Here is an 8,412-nt window from a genome sequence, read left to right as displayed (position 1 = left end):
GAGAAAGTCTGAGTGGTCTGCATAGAAGATCAAACCAGCCCCAACCTTCCCTTGAGACAAGGCCTAATCCTGAGAAAGGCCCTAACTCTCTTCAATTCTATGGAGGAGAAGAGAGGTGAGGAAGTTGCAGAAGAAATGTTTGAAGCTGGCAGAAGTTGGTAAATGAGCTTCTAGGAAAACAGCCATATCTGTGACATTAAAGTGTGAAGTGTGCTCTAAAAATGGGAAGAAGAAAGCCTGCATGATAGCACATCTGTTACAGCATGGTTAAGACCTTCTTGTTGGTAGGCCAGGAGGCAATGTTCACCATTTGTGTCCATATTCTCCTAGACTTAGCATGGAGAAATCTGTTATAGTAACTGGAGAGATGTAGGTTGTGTGTTCAAGGGAAAAAAGAGTGATTTTCAGCGAACACATAGCCTGCCTCAGCTATGTCAGATTTCTCTCCTATACGGGTTTGTTGATGCCTGCTGAGGTGTGACTTCTGGCAAAAGGTTTTCCCACATTCCTTACATTCATAAGGTTTTTCTCCAGTGTGTGTAGACTGATGTATACTGAGGCCTGACTTCTGGAAGAAAGTTTTCGTACATTCAATACATCTAAAGGGTTTTTCCCCTGTGTGAGTTATGTGATGTACAAAGAGTTTTGACTTCTGGGGGAAGGTTTTCCTACATTTTTTTATATTCAAATGGCTTCTCACCTTTGTGAGTTCTCTGATGTATTGTGAGAAATGTATTATGGTAAAATGTTTTCCTATGTTCATCACATTCATAAGGTTTCTCTCCTGAGTGAGTTCCCTGATATGTATAGAGGTTTGACTTGTGTCAAAAAGTTTTCCCACACTCATTACATTCATAAGGTTTTTCTCTTGTATGGGTTCTATGATGTACAGTGAGGACTGACTTCTGACTGAAGGTTTTTACACATTTGCTACATTCACAGGATTTCTCCCCCTTGTGAATACCTTGATGATTGCAAATATTTGCCTTCTGATGAAAGGATTTTCCACATTCATTACATTCATAGGGCTTTTCCCCAGTGTGAGTTCTCTGATGTATAATAAGGAGTGATTTCTGACAAAAAGTTTTTTTCACATTCATTACATCCATACAGTTTTCCCCCGTGTGAGTTCTCCAGTGTACGGTGAGGAATGACTTGTGATGAAAGATTTTTCCACATTCATTACATATGTAAGGTTTCTACCCTGTGTGAATTCCCTGAGGAGTACTGAGATTTGACTTGTGATGAAAGATTTCTCCACATTCATTACATTCATACGGTCTTTCCCCTGTGTGAGTTCTCTTGTGTATACCAAGGTTTAACTTATTGATTAAAGTTTTCTCACATTCATTACTTTTATAGCGTTTTTTTGCCAGCATGAGTTCTCTGATGTATAGTTAGGAATGACTTACAGTACAAGGATTTTCCACATTCATTACATTCATAGGGTTTTTCCCGTGTGAGTTCTCTGATGTACTGTAAGGTATGACTTGTGGCTATATGTTTTTCCACATTTGTTACATGCATATGGTTTTTCCCCAGTATGAGTTCTCGGATGAACAGTGAGGAATGACTTATGGTGAAAGGTTTTCCCACATTCATTGCACTCGTAGGGTTTTTCCCCTGTGTGAGTCCTTTGATGGACAGTTAGGAACGACTTATGGTGAAATATTTTCCCACATTCATTGCATTCATAGGGTTTTTCCCCTGTGTGAGTTCTCTGATGTATCCTGAGGTTCAATTTACTAATAAAGGGTTTTCCACACTTATGACACTCATAGGGTTTTCCCCGCATGTTTGTTCTCTGATGGACAGTAAGCCTTGACTTATGGCTAGATGGTTTTTCACAATGGTCACATACACAGGGCTTTTCCCCAGTGTGAATTATATGATGTGTTGTGAGGTATGATTTCTGGCTAAAACTCTTTCCACATTCACTACACTGATAGGGCTTTTCCCGAGTGAGTTCTGTGATATAAAGTGAGAAGTGACTTATGGTGAAAAGTTTTTCCACGTTCAATACATTTGTAGGATTTATCCCGTGTGAATTCTGTGATGTAAATTGAGAAATGACTTATGGCAAAAGGTTTTTCCACATTCATTGCATCCATGGGGCTTTTCCCCTGTGTGAATTCTCTGGTGGATACTGAGGCTGGATTATAGCTGAACAATTTTTCACACCCGTTACAGGCATAAGGTTTTTCCTCAGTAGGCAACTTGTGCTGTATCATAAGGTCTGATATGCTAATGGGGGGTTTCTCACATTCATCACATTCATAGGGTTTCTCTCCTGTGTGTGTTTGCTGATGTTTAGTGAAGTCAGACTTTCTACAGAAAGTTGGTTGTCCTACCTGAGTTATCCCTTGGACAATAACACCTGAGTTATTACAGGCTTTCTCATATTCATTATATTTACCAAAGGTCTGTCCTATATGACCTCTCTTATGTATAAAGAACATTGCCTCTGTGTTGAAGGTTTTCCCTTGTTCATTACATTGAAGAGGCTGCAGCAGAGTTTGAATCTTGTGATGCTGAGTAAGATGTTCATGATGTCTGTGAGATCTCCTGGTTATATCAGGGACATGTGGCTTCTTTCCAGACTGTGTCTCACCAGGCTTAATAGGGAAAAGCATGTTCTGGCAAACATTAAATTGAGCAGGCTTCATTCCTGAACTGTTTCCATTATTTATAATCAGATTTAAAACATGATTTGAGTTCAAATTAAATGTTTTTCCTAATTCAACTCTCTCCTGAGTTGATGTGTTGCTGTTGGTGATTACAATTTGCCAGAAAAATCTGTCATGACTTTCATGGCTCCTTTCAGTAAGGTCATCAATGATCTGGACAGCTGAAATGAGAAAAAGGTATCCATGAACCACATATGTGCATGTCTTACAGAATGCTTCTGTAAAGGTAAAAAAAAAAAAAAATTACTTCCTATCCCAGTGGAGTAAGATTTGATAAAAATTAATAATGGGTATTTGTTTTATATGCATATGGTTCCTGTTCCTACTGATATAACATAATAAATCAGTATATTTTCTAATGTTCAATTGAGTTTTTCTTTGAATTTTGAAGTTTTCCTGTTCTGTTTTGTTTCACAAAGAATTATTTTGTAATAATATGCATCTACTTCTTACTCAGAGGTTTTAATAAGTGCTCATTATCTGTCATTTGTTTTCTTTTTTTCTATTTATTCATATAACAATAGTAGCTTTTTAAATAGCTGCTATTTTTTAATTATTCTTCTTTGAAGATAGCCAGTTTTTCCTAGGTCAGCAACTGGCAGGTAGAGGGGATAGCCATTTTTCTGTCTCCTAAGCATGGAAGTAGCTTGTGGACAGGATTTTGACTATATGTTAACCTTTCACTCCTCCCTGAGAATGGTTAAATGTATCTGGAGGTTTTCCAAGCAGAAAATATTATTCCCCATGTTAAACAAAAACAGATCTTGGCAAATTCCTACTTAAATATGACATCCCCTGCTTCCCAGAACCATAATAGGCACAGAAGTTCTAGTCAAAAAACCACACTGGTGAGCTGAAGGATTGGTTCTGCAACTCAGGCTGTGCCCATCATCTTTGAAAAGTGTATTTCTGGTTCCTTCTGACATCAACAGCCCTGCCCCTCTCCACTCACAAACCTGTTTGATAATTCACCATTTTTGAAGGGTTTTATTTTGTGTTTTGGAGTTTCAGACGTCACACAGTTTTATATAAAAATGAAGTTTCCTGTACATTTCTCATCTTTGAATGGTAACTATAAACTCCACTCTCAAAGAGAAATCTGAGCCCTTCAACAGGAAATAACCAGAATTTTCTGGTTCTCCTCCCAAGTGCAGCACCACCCCTATCCAGGCCCCATATGATGAGTCCTCTTCAGCTTCATAATTTCTTTCTGAGACAGGATATTACTGTTACCCGGGCTGGAGTGCAGTGTTGCTATCACAGCTCATTGAAGCTTCAAACTCCTAAGCTCAAGCATTCCTTCCACCTCAGCCTCCCAAGCATAAAAACTGGGATTACAAACCCATGTCACCATCAGCTATTATTATTATTTTTTGTAGGTGGGGGTCTATAAGAATCACTTAATGCCAGAAGTTTGAGACCAGCCTGGGCAATAGAACAAGACCTCATCTCCACAAACAATAAAAAATTAGCTGGGTGTGGTGGCACACACCTGTAGTCCTAGCTACTTGGGAGGCTAGGGTGTGAGGAACACTTGAGCCCAGGAGTTCATCATTACAGTGAACTATAATCATGCCACTGCACTTCAGTCTGAGAAATAGAGTGAGTACTAACTGTTTAATAAAACATAAAAGGAGAAGAAAACAGCTACAGCTTAAAAAGAAACACTATTTTCATCATCACTGTTATAATGACTGATTCTTAAAAATTGCTTAAGATACGTTCAAAGGATAAATAAATGCATGAATGTCCAAAAAAAGTTTTTAAGATAGTACATCAGAATAGAGGAAAAGGGGGAAATAGAGAAAATAAATAGCAAAGAAAAAAGCCTAAGGAGAGGATGGCAGGGATTGGATTTGGGGTAAATAGAAGAAGATACTCAGAAAAATAAGTGACTGGGATATATGCATGAGAGATATCCCTGGGGACTATATAATGCAAATTAAATGCAGACCAACAGTCTTCAGGTCGAAGACCTAGGGAAAAATTGGTGAAAACAAGATAACACTACCAAAATCTGCTGGGCATTATTCCTCCAGGCCTCCCTGCCCAGTATTCACTGACTGACCTGAAAGTCTCAGGTTTGGGGCTTCTTGTAGTATCCATGGCTCTGCTCATTGCTCTAGCTTGAAGATCATCTCAGGTTTGGTAATGCAATGCCCTGGTAACGAGAAACAATGGAAGACTTTGTCAAACCAGTAAGTCAAATCCTTTTCAGAATGACAACAGCTGGGCTTCAGGGACTGTGCAATGAAGGAGCCAATTCGAGTATTTCATATAACAGAGTAGTTACCATTTTTCATCAACCAGAACCTTACAAGTAAATATTATTATACCTTAAAAGGGTTCCTATATTTACCAACAACAAAAGGCATTCCTGGGATTTATCTTAAAAGGAAAAAAATGTAGACACAGGATTTGGTACCAATTTGCTTCTGCATGTAAGAAGCTTGGGAGTAACAAATAATTACTTTAAAATAATTAATTTTAATAACAAACTTAACAACAAATACATATGACACAATTAATCTTAACAAATAAAAAACTGAAGAGACTAAAAAATCAACAATTGTTTCTAGATTTGAAACTCGGGAGGACTCAGGGCAAACCACTGCCCCCAGGATTGCAGAGACAAAGAAGTGAATATAGGACTTAATGGCTTATAGAGAAATGGACTCACTACTGAAACCAATTTTGGAACCAGTGCTGGAGTAGAAAAACTCAAACTATAACAGGTGAACAGCCAGAGGATCTGCGTGCACAACTCTAAGTGGTAAAAACTACAAAGATATAGAGTTATTGTGGGTGAGGGGGCATAATACTGTAAAATTGTCTCATGGAGCTTCACCAGGATCCTGTGACAAATACCTGAGAAAACTCCCCTCCTGCTTCAAACTTTCAGAAGGAAAAAGGAAAACCATTTTCAATATGCCAGAGCACCCAGTTCTTAACAAGACTTGTCCACAGGAGAACGTACTTAACTTCAGCCTAATTTGCTCTAGTATAATTAGAGACTAACCAACCTTAGGAAAGGGAATGATCCCCTTCCATTGCAGCCCATTCTGGTCATGTTCCACCTAAGGTGGAAAATTAATTAAACAGAGGAACACTTCTGAGATTCACAGTATAGATCTAATCATAGCATTCCAGAACATGGCTGCTGGGGTCTGCATCTTTGTCACTCACATATGATACCAAAACACTGCCCCTGAGGTATGAATATTTCTCCCTCACATAGGATTCCAGAACACGGCTATGAGGGTCTGTTTGTCCATCACATAGGATTCCAGAACACTGCTATGAGTGTCTGAATGTTTGTCCCTCACATAGGATTCCAGAACTCTGCTGCTGGGGTTTGAATATTTGTCCCTCACATAGCATTCCAGAACACTGCTGCTGGGGTCTGAATGTTTGTCCCTCACATAGGATTCCAGAACATGTCTTCTGGGATCTGACTCTGTCCCTCACATAGAATTCCAGAACACTGCTACAAGGGTCTGAATGTTTGTCCCTCACATAGGATTCCAGAACACTGCTGCTGGGGTCTGAAAGTTTCTCCTTCACATAGGATTCCAGAACACTGCTATGAGATTCTGAATATTTGTCCATTACATAGGATTCCAGAACACTGATAGTGTGATCTGAGTGTCTGGCCCTCTCATAGGATTCCAGAAACTACTGCAAGAGTCTCAATGTTTGTCCCTCATATAGGATTCCAGAACACTGATGCAATCATCTGAATGTTTGTCAATCACATAGAATTCCAGAACACTGCTGCTGTGCTCTGAATATCAATAACATACAATTCCAGAAGACTGCTGCTGGGGTCTGACTGTTTCTTTCTCACATAGGAATCCAGAACACTGCTGCTGTGGTGTGAATGTCCATCATATAGGATTCCATAACACTGCTGCCATGGTCTGAATATTTGTCCCTCACATAGGATTCCAGAACACTACTGCTGCAGTTTCAATGTTTGTCCCTCACATAAGATTCCAGAACACTATTCCTGGGGTCTGAATGTTTCTCCCTCACATAGGATTGCAGAACACTAATGCAATGATCTGAATGATTGTCCCTCACATAGGATTCCAGAACACTGCTTCTGGAGTCTGAGTGCTTGTCCCTCACGTAGCATTCCAGAACACTGCTGCTGGGTTATGTTTTTCCCTCACATAGGATTCTAGAACACTCATACTGTGGTCTGAATGTTTGTCCCTCACATAAGATTCCAGAACACTGCTAGAAGGGTCTGAATGTTTGTCCATCACATAGGATTCTAGAACATGGCTACTGTGGTCTGAAAGTTTTTCCCTCACATAGGATTCCAGAACACTGCTAGAAGGGTCTGAATGTTTGCCTGTCACATAGGATTCCAGAACATGGCTGCTGTGATCTGAATGTTTTTCCCTCACATAAGATTCCAGAACACTAATGCAATGATCTGAATGTTTTTCCCTAAGTAGGGAAAACAGAGATCAGACTGTTACTGTGTCTATGTAGAAAGTGAAGACATAAGAGACTCCATTTTGAAAAAGACCTGTACTTTAAACAATTGCTTTGCTGAGATGTTAATTTGTAGCTTTGCCCCAGCCAGTTTGACCCAGCCACTTTGATCCAACCTGGAGCTCACAAAAATATGTGTTGTATGAAATCAAGGTTTCAGGGATCTAGGGCTATACAGGACGTGCCTGTTAACAAAACGTTTACAAGCAGTATACTTGGTAAGAGTCATCGCCATTCTCTAGTCTCAATAAACCAGGGGCACAATGCACTGTGGAAAGGCACAGGGACGTCTGCCCTTGAAAGCAGGATATTGTCCATGGTTTGTCCCCATGTGATAGTCTGAAATGTAGCCCCATGGGATGAGGAAGACCTGATTGTGCCCCAGCCCAACACCCGTAAAGATCTGTGCTGAGGTGGATTAGTAAAAGAGGAAAGCCTCTTTCAGTTGAGATAGAGGAATTCCACTGTCTCCTGCCTGCCCCTGGGAACTGAATGTCTTGGTATAAAACCCGATTGTACTTTTGTTCAGTTCTGAGATAGGAGAAAAATCGCCCTATGGTGGGAGGCGAGACATGTTTGCAGTAATCCTGCCTTGGTATTCTTTACTCTGCTGAGATGTTTGGGTGGAGAGAAACATTAATCTGGCCTACGTGCACTTCCAGACATAGTACCTCCCCTTGAACTTAATTATGCTGTAGATTCTTTTGCTCACATGTTTTTTACTGACCTTCTCCTTATCATAACCCTGCTCTACTACTACATTCCTCTTTGCTAAAATAATAAAAATAATAATTCATAAAAACTGAGGGAACTAAGAGGCCGTTGTCAGTGCAGGTCCTTGGTATGTTGAGCACTGGTCCCCTGGACCCACTGTTGTTTCTCTATACTTTGTCTCTGTGTCTTATTTCTTTCTCAGTCTCTCTTCCTATCTGACTAGAAATACCCACAGTTGTGGAGGGACAGGCCACCCCTTCACCCTCACATATGATTCCAGAACACTGATTCTAGGGTCTGAATGTTTGTACCTCACATATGATTCCAGAACACTGCTGCAGCGGTCTAAGTGTTTGTCCCACACATAGGATTCCAGAACACAGATGCTGTGGTCTGTTTTTTTTCTGTCTTTTTAAAATTACTTTATTTATATTATTTTTAATTGACATACGACATTGCATGTTTTTGTAATGTAAAATGTGAGGGACAAACATTCGGACCAATG

The 8,412-nt window shown here is 39.8% G+C and overlaps 2 pseudogenes; one reads left to right on the top strand and one right to left on the bottom strand.

Annotated features, from left to right (window-relative positions):
* Positions 1–382: 382 nt before the first annotated feature.
* LOC116812229 (zinc finger protein 717-like) lies at positions 383–4,990 on the bottom strand (annotated as a pseudogene).
* Positions 4,991–7,326: 2,336 nt separating this feature from the next.
* LOC131382463 (uncharacterized) lies at positions 7,327–7,968 on the top strand (annotated as a pseudogene).
* The last annotated feature ends 444 nt before the right edge of the window (positions 7,969–8,412 follow it).

This window comes from Hylobates moloch, unplaced genomic scaffold (assembly GCF_009828535.3).
Source record: "Hylobates moloch isolate HMO894 unplaced genomic scaffold, HMol_V3 SCAFFOLD_25, whole genome shotgun sequence".
Lineage (NCBI taxonomy): Eukaryota > Metazoa > Chordata > Mammalia > Primates > Hylobatidae > Hylobates > Hylobates moloch.
Note: the sequence above shows the minus strand (reverse complement) of the source record. Positions and strands in the feature narration are given on the sequence as shown.